General features: G+C 37.5%; 1 pseudogene; it reads left to right on the top strand.

The window, feature by feature from the left end:
* The first annotated feature begins 184 nt into the window (after nt 1–184).
* LOC127621707 (enoyl-CoA hydratase domain-containing protein 2, mitochondrial-like) lies at nt 185–7,901 on the top strand (annotated as a pseudogene).
* The last annotated feature ends 5,934 nt before the right edge of the window (nt 7,902–13,835 follow it).

Here is a 13,835-nt window from a genome sequence, read left to right as displayed (position 1 = left end):
GCCTAAACACATTTAGATCACACAACTCCCATAGTTAATACTATAAAATGCCATCACTTCTACAGGTATGTGCTAGTATAACTATGGTCAAATTTTGTAAGAGATGTAATGTGACATAGAAGAGACCAAGGATAGATCATATCTCCTTTAACACACTATCATATAGTGGCTTAGATATGTCAGCATGGCAGAAAGGTACACATTACATTCATATTGGTGAGATTAATTACTTCTTCCATCAGTTACTCAATCCACATGCATTAGAAGGACCCATGAATATATATTGGTCTTGGTCCCTCACCTATTAAAATAATACAGGTACAAATATGTTGTGGGCTCCACAAGACTATTGGGCCACTATAATCATTACCACCTTTCTCCCCACTTGCTACGGCTCTGGTGACAGGCTATTGTGTTAGCATTAAAAAATGAAAACCACTCCCTTTTCTGATTGTAAAGATGAACTGACCACAGCTACAGCTTCAATATGAGACTACCTATTGTTAAATAATTAATAAAAACAACCTGTTTACTGACACTGCACCTCAGGTTGCGCTTTGTGTACTGTATAACCTCTGTTTAACCCCGGATCTCCCCTTCCCTCATTGTAGATGTTTTAACTGCCTCTTCTATTCCTCTTTCTCTCTCTCATTGTCAAGCACTCTGGCTTTCTCTTTTCTCTGATTAGGTATAGTGGAGCGATGATTTGTCGTGAGAGGGCGCAAAACTCTCTGGGTCATGTGTTTGTGGGTCAGGTGAGTCACCCACCATGCGTGTGTGTGGAAACTACCTGTCCTAATGCATCAATCTCAAATGTGCAGAAAGCAGAAGATCTAGTGAATGAACTTTACTTCCTCTTCCTCTCAGCTCCCTTTTTTGCAGTGACCTCTGCATTGACCATTGTTACATGCACATGAAAATTCATTTTGGTCATATTCAGATAAGGTATGTGTCATGTAAATGCATTAAACTGATTGCTATAACACCATTAAACCTATCCTCTGCTTCTGCATTCCTGACAGTGCATGCATGTCTAAACACAGTGGGGAAAATTCAAGCAATCACAGAAACACAGACAGATTGAGGAGACAGATTCTCGTTTAAAACGTTAAAAGAAATGAACATAAATTAATATACAGGTGGGTGGAAGCTCTGTTAGAGGCTCATGACATATATTTTGCAATTTATTGCACTTGTGCTGTTATCCAGATATTAATGACAATTAATGAGTTGATAAAATGTCTGTGCAGACTAAAAATTAATTGTAATAAATATTTAAAAGTGAACATTTCCATTATTTCCTCAAGATAATACACACATGTCCTATTTTAGCATGTAATCAGCATATCAGTAGAAGAATTGACATGTACAGTCCCTATACAAAATCATTGTACCCCCCTTTTTTATTAATGAAAAAGGCAACAGTTCAAAAAAATTATAAAAGTTGAAAGACTAGAATAACAGGGTTTGAAAAGTGATCATACTCCTGGATTGAATACTTAATATAGTTACCCTTTGCATTAATTCAGTGGTTCCCAACCCTGTTACTGGATTCTCCCAAATCAAACACACCTGATTAAACTCATCAGCTCATCAGTGGAGACCCAAGACCTGAATTGGGTGTTTCAGAAAAGGGATATATATATATATATATATATATATATATATATATATATATACAAAATGTGCAGTGTTCAGGGGCCTCCAGGAACAGGGTTGGGAACCATTGCTTTGATGACAGCCATCAGTCTGTTTGGATATGTCTCTGATAGCTTCCTGCACCTAGATTTGGAAATATTTTCCCATTTTTCCTTGCAGGATTGTTCAAATTTGGTTAAATTGCAGGGTGAGCAGCGATGAACTGCTCTCTTTAAGTCCATGCACAGGTTTTCCATTGGATTTAGTTTGGGGCATTGACTTGGCCACTCAAGGACTTTGACCTTCCTATCCTTAAGTCCCATGCGTTGTTTTTTGGCATTATGTTTAGGGTCATTGTGGAGCTGAAAGGTGAACCACCTTCTCATCTTCAGTTGTCAATCAAAGGATCACAGTTTATGGCAGCAACCATTTTCCCTTCAATCCTGACCAATTGCCCAGTCTCCACTGAAGAGAAACATCCCCAGAGCATAATGTTGCCACCACCATGCTACACATTAAGTATGATATGTTCTGGGTGATGTGCTGTATTTGTTTTTGTCACAATATAGCACTGGAAGTTCAGTCCAAAATGTTCAATTTTTGTCCCACCCTAGCAAATGGGCCAATTGGTTGCTTATGAGTCACGCCTGACGAGTCACTCAGCATACCCTGGATTCAAGCTTGCGACTCCAGGTCTGGTAGTCCGCGTCTTTATTTGCTGAGCTACCCAGGCACCCCTGTCTCATCTGACCATTAAAATCTTTGCCACATGGCATCAGAATCCTTCAAGTGTTTTTTCACAAACAAGACTTAGTGTGGCACTTTTTCAGAAGAGGCTTCTTTCTGCTGTACAGGCCAGCTTTGTGTAAAGCTTGGGAGATTGTTGCCACATGCACAGACTGAACAATCTCAGTCATAAGGTCTTGTAAATCCTTCAAAGTTGCCTTTGGCCTCTTGATAGCTTCCCCAATCAAAATACTCCTGACATAAAGCTGAGTAAATGACAAAGGAACTTTCATTTTTGTGTGAACTATTTCTGCAACCAATTGCTGATATGGTTTTTATATAGTTTTAACTCAATATACTTCAGTTACGAGTGTTCCAATTCTGTCTATTCTTTCTGTGTTTCCACAAAGAAAGAATCATTTTTTAAAGTTAGAATTGATCTGTCTATCAAAAGAATGGTGAAATGTGTGTCAGGCCTTATATAAAATAGTACAACGACAAAAATCAATCTGCCGTTTCATTTTCTGCTTTCTCTCTCCAATCAATACTGCATCTCCTGTTTCTATCTTTCTCTCTTGATGCATCTATAATTGACGGTCTCTGTATAGATCAAAGAGTTGGGTTCATCTTTACAGTATGAAGCAGCAGTTTGTGTGGTGGTCTTTAGAAGTTTGGACCTGGAGTGTTTTGTACAGGTCAGTGAAAGAACCTGTCCCACAAAACCAAAACTACCTTAAATAGTGGTGTGCAAATTTTTCAGTGTTCAGATACTTTCTCCAACTCTTATCGTATTTTAATACGTAGAACGTTATTCATGATGTTTTGATGATGCTTGTGGCAAAGAAATCACATATTTCACCTTTAAATGAACTGGACTTTATGCTCACATTCTCCTGTGCAGGAAATATCAGTGTCTGTAAAACTCTGTTTGTGTGTTAATGGGCAGATCTTAAGGAGAGAGAGCAGATGAGTAACCCTGAGGCAGAACTCTTTGTGCATGGCCTACAATCATTAATGAATGACATCTGTGAGACATGAGGATGATGATAGTCATGTGAAAATGTGATTTTGAGGATGACTGAATATGCATAAAATAAATGTTCTCCTTGGGGAGTAAAGTACTTGAGTAATTGTACTTAAGTCATTTTGTGGAATATGTACTTGTCTCATGTATTGGTGAAACTGAATACTTGTCCTAATTGAGTAAAAGTACTACATTACTAAAGGCAAATTACACTTAATACACCTTGCAATTTCATATAGACCTTCAAAGTACAAATTCTACATTTTACTGGTCATCATGACATAAATTAAAATTACTTATACTTATTTTATAAGCATTGTTGAAGATAAGTTTTGACTCAAGGGTCAGTGATCAGTCTATAAACAATTATACTCAAATGTCAACAAGTTACTTTAATGACAAGCTCCTCTATCTCCTAAATTTCATTTGTCTATTTAAAATTAAATAGCTGAAGAAGTTTACTTTGTTACTTTTAAGTACAATTAAATGTGGAAAAACGTGCAAAAAAGTAAAAATATTTTAATCGCTGATTTTGTGCTGAAATTTGACACTATATATATTTATTTTCCTTTTATAAAATGCCTTTTTAGAGCTGAAAACAATATAATATGTAACAATATAATTTATTATTAACATTTTCCAAAAAAAAGCCTTCCACAGTATAAAGATAGAAATGCTCTAAAATAGTACTAACTGAAGTACCATTAAAAATGTCCCAAAGTGGGAGTTTGACTAATTGAAAGAACTAGTCCCCACATATTAATTGCAATTGACATTAAATCTCTTCAACTGAAATCCTCCAATATAATCAGCTGGTAGACTGGCTATCCACTTTCCTACAGCAAATGTGACGCCACATTCATGATTCTTGTCAGGGTGGCAACGCATGCATCAAGCACCGCTTTGAACCACACATGAGAAGTGCTTGGAGACAAAAACGTCTCATTCTGCATCAGTTAAGACTTGCAGTGCTTCTGTGGTAATTAAATTGTGACTTACATAAGCTGAAAAAACTTTTTATCACAAGTCCAATCAGGGCTAACATTTAAGAAAATAATGATTTTATAATCAAGATAGAACCTGTGTGCATTTTCTTCACAAGCACAAATAAGCATCTATGCTGTATACTCTTGTAATACTATTGTGTTCGCACTAAAAGTCTTGAGTTCATTGTTTCAGGAGAGGTCCAGCTGTTTGAAGCCTTCCTCCTCTGTTAATGTGATCTATGACCTGGCTGATCCCATTCTGTGCCAGATATGCTGCCCATGCCAACCATTGCAGCGGTGGATGGCTTCGCTCCCGGGGGCGGTTTGGAGTTGGCACTAGCTTGTGACCTTTGCACGACAGGTAAGTGTGTGTTCTGACCTTCCGGGTGGTGGATAACTACAGGTAAATGACGGGCGTATCATGGCTGTGGGTTTGTGTGATTTGTAGTCATTTTGGAAGGACATCATGGAATCTGGAATCTCGTAGCATGCCTTCAGCTGATGTGTGTGTATGTGCCATTAATACCACCACTACTACCACATATATATGCCCCACCTGCAATAGAGCTTGTGGGTCCAGAATAGGACTGTTAGGCCATCAAAGATCTCACCGTTAAATGAGTGGACGTCATCATCGGAGATGTAGTGACTGAGAATGTCAAACAGCGAGACAGACAGGTAGATGAAAGTTTGGTTGGAGAACAGACAAGTTAACAGAAAGACTTCATTGAATTCGTGAAGCAAAATACAGTGCACTTTTATTTTTAAGCATTAAAGTCTTTTTTGGAATACCATGCATATAATGTCCCTACTACCTGACTGATATCACTGAAAAAGGTGTCTTGGGAAATCTCACTTGTCTCTGTGAAGGCATTAGGCTCTATAAAGAGCAAAAGATACAAAACAAAAAAATATGAGCCAGGGGAGCAATTAAAAAAACTAGCAAAACATAAAAAGGCAGATTATGGAGATGGAGTATGTTTTAAAAAATAGCAGAAGTTATCAAAATGGCTACAAAGTATTTTGCCCATGTGTTGCAGAAATGGCTTTATGGCCTAACTGCCCTTTTTAATTTAATTTGGGGCTGCTTGCAGCTTTATAGAGCACAACAGTCTGGTTCCGGAAGTAAACATGGCTTTCATTGCCTAAATAGGGGAAATGAGTTTTAGCAATAACTTCCTGAGAGCGTGACTGCTGTGTGCATTTTCCATTTCGCTTTTTGATTAGCACCTAATAAAAAAACGATACATTTTCTAGAGCAAATAGTGTACCTAAATTGTTGACAGCGGGACTAAGTTGTGAAATTTTAAATAATACCAAGCAATAGAAAGTCAGATTTCTGTTTCCAGGAGAGATGATTATTCATGTTTCTGAGATGTTACAGACATTACAGCTGATTTTCTGTAAAGCTGTATAATTAATTCTGATTTAAAGTAATGGCCAGTATCATCCAATCACTGCCAACTATGTTAAAAAATTTTTTGGATTAAATCTATTAATCTATGTACTGATTACCATTGTCCAATATCTACCCTTGCTCCCTATTTAGTGAATGACTTAACCTCCAGTGTGCTGCACTGGTCTCTCGTCATGCTTCATCCTAACTCCATATAAAGCCTCTGAAAGCAACATTTTCCAGCTTTTGGATGAATCCATTGACTCAATGTGATCATGCACAGTGAATATAAGAATGCATTTACTGATGTTAATGAATAGAAATGTATTGTACAGTGATTACAAAATAAAAAATAACACAATTTATATTAAAATGAAGTGAAATGACCCACAGATTTGAGGAAATAATGTCCCAAAATCCACATATGTGGACATCATGTTTATCAGCGCGCTGACGTGCGGAAAAATGAATGAATTTTTGAAAGCAGCATATCAAACGAAACTAGAGACTACTCTTTATACCCAAATATGTTTAAATGAAAACTATTTAAGAGGCACTTTTGTTTGCTCTGCACCCGGAGAAGCACTTCACGGAAATTGACGAAAGCGGTATGGTCATCCACCTGAGATGAATTGTGGCTAATTACGGTTTCTGTGTTCACAGTGAGAGTCGGGGGAGATAAAATGTGTGGGTGTGGCTCTGCAGCGACTGCCCACTCGCATGACGCACTGCAAATGCCGCAATCAAGTCAGGCTTCCTACACTCTTAAATGACTTGTATATTTACATATTTTCTTTTTTATATTTTGCCTTTAAAATATATTGTTTCTCTACTTATAATCAGCAACTTGAAATCAAGTCTTGTTCCTTTTGTATTTTTTAATGATTTTAGTGTTGTGATTCACCTCGGAGCTGCTGGGTTTGATTCATAGATTTTATAAGTTCTTTCGGAAAACAATTCTGTTTATGTTCGCTGCCACCTGGCAGAAGTAATATTTGCCTGTTCATGTAAACTCCACATGGTGGGTGGCACTCATGAATGTGCGCCTATATGTAGAATAAAGTGGTCTTCATCTCATGTTGAGTGTTCATCATTTTAAACATGTTAAAAATACTACTCTACTATTACTATTTCTATCTATTTAAACGTTTTACCAAAAATCACAATGTGCACTTTTAAAGCGATATGTGTGGTGCAAAGAACACTGCTCTAGTACATCTCATAAACCCCACACTTGCAGTGAAATATAGTGGCAGTACCATCATGCAGTGGGGCTTTTCATCAACAGGGAATAGGCGTCTTGTTAAAATAGAGTTATGACTGAATATGCTGGAAAATGGTGGAAAACACTGCAAGAGAATCTGTTTAAATCTGCAAAAATAAAAAATAAAACTCGTTTAGGTGAAGGTTAATCGATCAACTTGAGTATGAGTCAACAAACACACCCAAATGCTGGAAAAGATGTTTCTCTATGTATGTTTTATTTTTTAATATTTAATATTTTCTATCATAATGTCATTTTGAGCTTTAAAATAAAAATATCACAGCAAACCTAATGTCAATGTATATGTAATTAGGTAAAAAGAAATAATAAATTAAGCATTTTCCTACTTTTGAAAGCCACTGTCAGTGTAATATCATTGTTCTTTCTCTCTGTGTGTATCAGGAGGCAGTCAGAGGTTGCTGAGGACTGTCGGTTTTGCCATGGCAAAGGAGCTCATCTTTACAGGCTGGCGTGTGGGGGGTGAGCAGGCTGTGGAGTTGGGATTGGTCAATCACTCCGTGCCACAGAACCAGACGGGAGTCGTGGCTCATAAAGAGGCTCTTAGTCTAGCACGAGAGATACTGCCTCAGGTGTGTCTGAAGGACATCTCCATCCTCATTTCCTTCCTCTCTATTTCTCAGATACACTCTTACCAGTGCCTCTGTTAGTGTCTCCCTGAATTATACTCACTTCTGCCATGATGAGCACTCTCCAAGTGTTTATGTTAAAGCAAATGCATATTTCATTTTGCAGGGTGAGAAGGTCGGCACTCTGAAAACTTCTCTAGAAAAGAGCCTTTTATTGTTTGCAGCAGGGAAAGATGGTTCTTTGGCCTTGGCACCTGAACTTGCTGGGAGAGTAAAGTGACAATGTTTGTTTGAGTATTCAATCAATATATTGACCAATGGCAGATGTGTTGTGTTCATGATTCATGTCATTAATTTTGCAAATATGTTTGTGCCGCATCTGCCACAAAAATGACACATTTTACCTTTAAAACAAATTTTTTTAAGTACAAGATATAATATCAGCATTAACTCTTGCAGATAAAGTTGCCAACCAAAACATTTTTTTAATGAAAAATCAACCCTAAGGTAATGCTAATATTAAAATGGACACAAACTAACGTAAACTAACGTAACATTTATTGATTTATTTAGTGGTTTGATTATACATATATATATCACTTAATTATTTTTACTTTTGTAGAGTGCTCATCATGGCAGAAGTGAGTATAATTCAGGGAGACACTAACAGAGGCACTGGTAAGAGTGTGTCAGAGAAACAGAGAGGAAGAAAATGAGGACTGAGATGTCCTTATACTCAAAGTTCAATTATTAAAGAAATATTATAATATTTAAATCAATCATTAAAATACTGTGTGTGTGTGTGTGTGTGTGTGTGTGTGTGAGCAATATCACATGAGCAAGAAGCACTGCTGTGATTCGGCCGTAGGTAATGCGAGTGTGAAATTGCTTATATACAACAGTTCAATGAACAAGTACATTTAAAATAATTAGGAAAAACTGAGTACGGTCATTAAAACGCATTTGTGCGTTGAACTACTTTCTTACGCGACAAATCAGAATCTGCCGTTGCTGGTTCAAAACAAATGATGCGTCCAAGCTTCCGTTAGTAATTAAAAAAATTCACTTCAGAAATAGTATCATGCCTTTCGCTGTTTCTAAAAAGTTCTTAAACAAGGATTGGTGTGTGTGAGAGAGAGAGAGAAAGAGAGAGAGAGAGAGAGAGAGAGAGAGAGCGTGTGTGATCACCTGTTGCCACTCCCAAGCAGAGATGCTGTTAGCTTTCTGAAGATCAGCTTTCTCAGTGGAAAAATAGCCGTCCAATTGGGGGTATTTCTTCGTTTCACAGTAGCCGTGTGCGCGAGTCATTCTCTATAGAAACCGCAATGTCCTCCGCCATTTTAAACAGTATGTATCCAATGTGGAAACTCTGGTAAGAGGTAAGCACCTTGAGTTCTGTAATCAATCAGTCTAATTGAGCACTTTATTAGGAACACTATTGTGCCTGACATGATCTTCAGCTGTTGCAGCGCTTGTGCCTCAAGGTTCAACATGTTGTGCATTCTGAGATATTATTCTGCTCAAATAAATTGTACAGAGTGGTTATCTGAGTTACTGTAGCCTTTCTGTCAGCTCCAACCAGTCTTGCCATTCTCCGTTGAACTCTCTTATCAACAAAGTTTTTCCATCAGCAGAACTGCTGCTCACTGGATGTTTTTGGCACCATTCCGACTAAACTCTTGAAACTGTTGTGTGTGAAATTCCCAGGAGATCAGCAGTTACAGAAATACTCAAACCAGCCCGTCTGGGACCAACAATCATGAATCGCTGATTCACATTCTGATTGTTGATGATTGTTGAGGTCTTCTTGGTGAGTGTATATGTGTGTGTGTGTGTGTGTGTGTGTGTGTGTGTGTGTGTGTATATGTATGTATGTACACTCACCTAAAGGATTATTAGGAACACCATACTAATACTGTGTTTGACCCCCTTTCGCCTTCAGAACTGCCTTAATTCTATGTGGCATTGATTCAACAAGGTGCTGAAAGCATTCTTTAGAAATGTTGGCCCATATTGATAGGATAGCATCTTGCAGTTGATGGAGATTTGTGGGATGCACATCCAGGGCACGAAGCTCCCGTTCCACCACATCCCAAAGATGCTCTATTGGGTTGAGATCTGGTGACTGTGGGGGCCATTTTAGTACAGTGAACTCATTGTCATGTTCAAGAAACCAATTTGAAATGATTCGAGCTTTGTGACATGGTGCATTATCCTGCTGGAAGTAGCCCTCAGAGGATGGGTACATGGTGGCCATAAAGTGATGGACATGGTCAGAAACAATGCTCAGGTAGGCCGTGGCATTTAAACGATGCCCAATTGGCACTAAGGGGCCTAAAGTGTGCCAAGAAAACATCCCCCACACCATTACACCACCACCACCAGCCTACACAGTGGTAACAAGGCATGATGGATCCATGTTCTCATTCTGTTTACGCCAAATTCTGACTCTACCATCTGAATGTCTCAACAGAAATCGAGACTCATCAGACCAGGCAACATTTTTCCAGTCTTCAACTGTCCAATTTTGGTGAGCTCTTGCAAATTGTAGCCTCTTTTTCCTATTTGTAGTGGAGATGAGTGGTAGCCGGTGGGGTCTTCTGCTGTTGTAGCCCATCCGCCTCAAGGTTGTGCGTGTTGTGGCTTCACAAATGCTTTGCTGCATACCTCGGTTGTAACGAGTGGTTATTTCAGGCAAAGTTGCTCTTCTATCAGCTTGAATCAGTCGGCCCATTCTCCTCTGACCTCTAGCATCAACAAGGCATTTTCAGCCCACAGGACTGCTGCATACTGGATGTTTTTCCCTTTTCACACCATTCTTTGTAAACCCTAGAAATGGTTGTAGCGTGAAAATCCCAGTAACTGAGCAGATTGTGAAATACTCAGACCGGCCCGTCTGGCACCAACAACCATGCCACGCTCAAAATTGCTTAAATCACCTTTCTTTCCCATTCTGACATTCAGTTTGGAGTTCAGGAGATTGTCTTGACCAGGACCACACCCCTAAATGCATTGAAGCAACTGCCATGTGATTGGTTGATTAGATAATTGCATTAATGAGAAATTGAACAGGTGTTCCTAATAATCCTTTAGGTGAGTGTATATATATATATATATATATATATATATATATATATATATATATATATATATATATACACACACACACACACACCCACAATCATTTTACATTATTAGTTTTTATTTGTCAAAATAAATCTTCTTTTGAGCCCATTCTATGTTTATACATTTGTAAAAATTTGAAATTGTTCTTATACTAGTGCAGCTGTTGACATTTCACTGTTTGTATTTGTACTGAAATCACATTAGCATCATCTGACACAGTGCTTTCACAGAGAGCATTTCCCATCATGACTCAAGATGACAGGCTTGCCATGAATATGTATGGCCTCCAGACAGACCTGGCTTAAATGTGCAGTCACAATCGTTCCCTCAGGCCCTCTAGTGTTCAGAGTGCACAATTAACTACAATAAAATAAACAAACAACATCAAAATGCAAAAGTGCACAATTGAGCGTGTGACATTTTAACTCATTGGTTTAAAAGAATGTAGGAGTGAATGCCAAAATGTCAATTAAATCATTGTCATTATGACTGCATGTATTGTAAGGTTATGGAACCGGAATAATCCGTCACTGGAAACTGTACTAAGCTCACTCGTGACCCCAAGAGCATTCTGCTTTTCCTGTTTTCACAGTGATTGACAATTCAAAATTGTACGCCTATGTAGGCTAGTGTGAGAACATAGACATCAGCACTTCTGTCCGCTTGATTTAACTGTGTCATAACTATGTGACTATGTGCCAATTTTGTAGTTGCAGTGGCAGATAATAATAGGTAACAGAGGCGTGCCCTGTTCTAAGGTCAAACTAAAGTTCATTTAAAATGTTCTGATTCATTGCTGGTGCTTGTTTAGACAAACAACACAATCAGTATTACTCATGCTTTGGGTTATAGGATTTGAACAAACCTCTAACAGTAAGTAATAAACTTTGGGCTGTAACTTGCCCCAAGAGTTTGAGCTGGAGACCTGAATCATAGGAGAGCTGTGCCCTCACTTTTCAAATAATCTCAATTCTAATTCATCTTATTGTTGATGTCAAAAATAAACATTTTACTAGTTCAAATTCCATTTTTTTATATCAAGAATGTAATTCTCACTAGTGGAAACGGCAATTGTTGGTATCAGTAATTACATTCCCAAGTAAAAATGTGGATTATTGATATAAAAAATGACATCATCATAATTTTTTTTATTTGAACTAGTAAAACCCATAATTTTTTAGTATCTATAATTGAATTTTCACTAGTAAAGATTCACACCAATATGTCATTTATTCCTATTCAAAACGCAATTACTGATATCAAAAATAAGTTGTAAAAATTTTTTAAAAATCTTACTAAGTCGGTCCTTTTCTTACTAGAAAAAATAGAATTTTTGATATCAAGAATGTAATTTCTACTAGTGAAAATAAAAAATTTTGAAATCAACAATTGAATTCCAACTAGTAAAAATGCAGATTTTTGATATCAGTAATTCGTTTTTTTAATTAAATGTAAAAAAAAATATTTTAAATTAAAAATCAATTTCTGATTTATGTCATGTAATTGTTACTAGTAAGAAATGAATTACACTCCAAATAATTGATATTTGAGAAATACCAAATGTAACATGTTGAAATTAATTTACTGATATCAAAAATGACCATTTCACTAGCTGTAATTCAGTTGTTGATATCAAGAATTAATATTTTACTTGTAACAATGTAATTATTGATATCAGGAAAGGGAGCTCTATTAAGTAACAATTACTTCCTTGATATCAAAAATAGCCTTTGCAACTAGTGAAAATAGAATTACTGATATCTTAAATGTGATTTCAACTAGTGAAAGTACTATTATCAATATCTAGAAATACAATTTTAGTTAGGTAAGAAAAACTATGGTAATGAGTTTATGAATATTCATGAGACCAGGTTTCCCCATGAAACCCTTTTTGGCGACAGTAGTAGCAGGTTTAAAAATGGAGGGAGACATTCCATGTGGGTAAAAATAGATATTTCTTTTTTTTTTTAGGATTTAATTTTTATATTTAGGAAATGGGAAAATATGTATATATTTTTTTCATTGTTAAAAACAATAATAAAAAAAATACAATATTAAGGGGCCTAGGTGGTAAAGACGCTGACTATCACCCCTGGAGTTCGTTAGTTTGAATCCCAGGTTGAGCTGAGTGACTCCAGCTAGGTCTTCTAAGCAACCAAATTGGCCCGGTTGCTAGGGAAGATATAAATCACATGGGGTAACCTCCTTGTGGTCACTATAATGTGGTTTGTACTCGGTGGACCGCGTGGTGAGTTGGGCATGGATGCCGCGGTTGATGGCGTGAAGCCTCCACACGCGCTATGTCTCCGTGGCAATGCTCAACAAGCCAGAGACAACGTGATAAGATGCGCTGTTTGAAGGTCTGGAGGCAGCTGGGATTCATCCTCTGCCACCCGGATTGTGACCACAAGAACTTAAAAGAACATTGGGAATCGGGCATGCTAAATTGGGAGAAAAGGGGATACAATATTAGTTTTGCATATTTGGGTGGCACTGCAACGCCCCTTCATCTGATTGGCCAACCTGTGCCGTCTTCTGTACTGCCTTAATCCATTTAGTGAGAATAACAGTTGGTACATCTCTGCATATTTGGCTCAATTTTAAATAAATATTGTCCCAAACTACCACTCACTGTAAATTCCACATGCCATACGCAGAAAGATCTTGTTGCTGGGCACAAAACTGGTGCTGTTGCGAGGTGTTGTCTCTAATGCATGATGTGTAAGAGATGGCAATCCATATCATGACTGAGAGTTCAGTATCATTTACTCAGGGCTGTAGCTAGTGGGGTGAAAGGTGGTAACGTTTCTAGAGGCCCACAGGTCAAGGGGGGCCCCAAGACAAATTCTAAACTAGTTTTGTAATATAAAGGGGCCCTGAGAAATATACAGTCAGGGGGCCCAGAATACCTTGCTACAGCCCTGCATATACTGCATATAATATTTTTATATTGAATCAATTGTATGACTTAGTAATACATTCGTTTTTATGACGTATTAATAAATGTAATGGCGAATGGGGTTAAGGGAGAACAGAATGAGCAGATGTACATTTTATTCATTCCAATTAACATTTTATAAAAGAAACC

The sequence above is a fragment of the Xyrauchen texanus genome, chromosome 28 (assembly GCF_025860055.1).
Source record: "Xyrauchen texanus isolate HMW12.3.18 chromosome 28, RBS_HiC_50CHRs, whole genome shotgun sequence".
NCBI classification, from domain to species: Eukaryota; Metazoa; Chordata; class Actinopteri; order Cypriniformes; family Catostomidae; genus Xyrauchen; species Xyrauchen texanus.
Note: the sequence above shows the minus strand (reverse complement) of the source record. Positions and strands in the feature narration are given on the sequence as shown.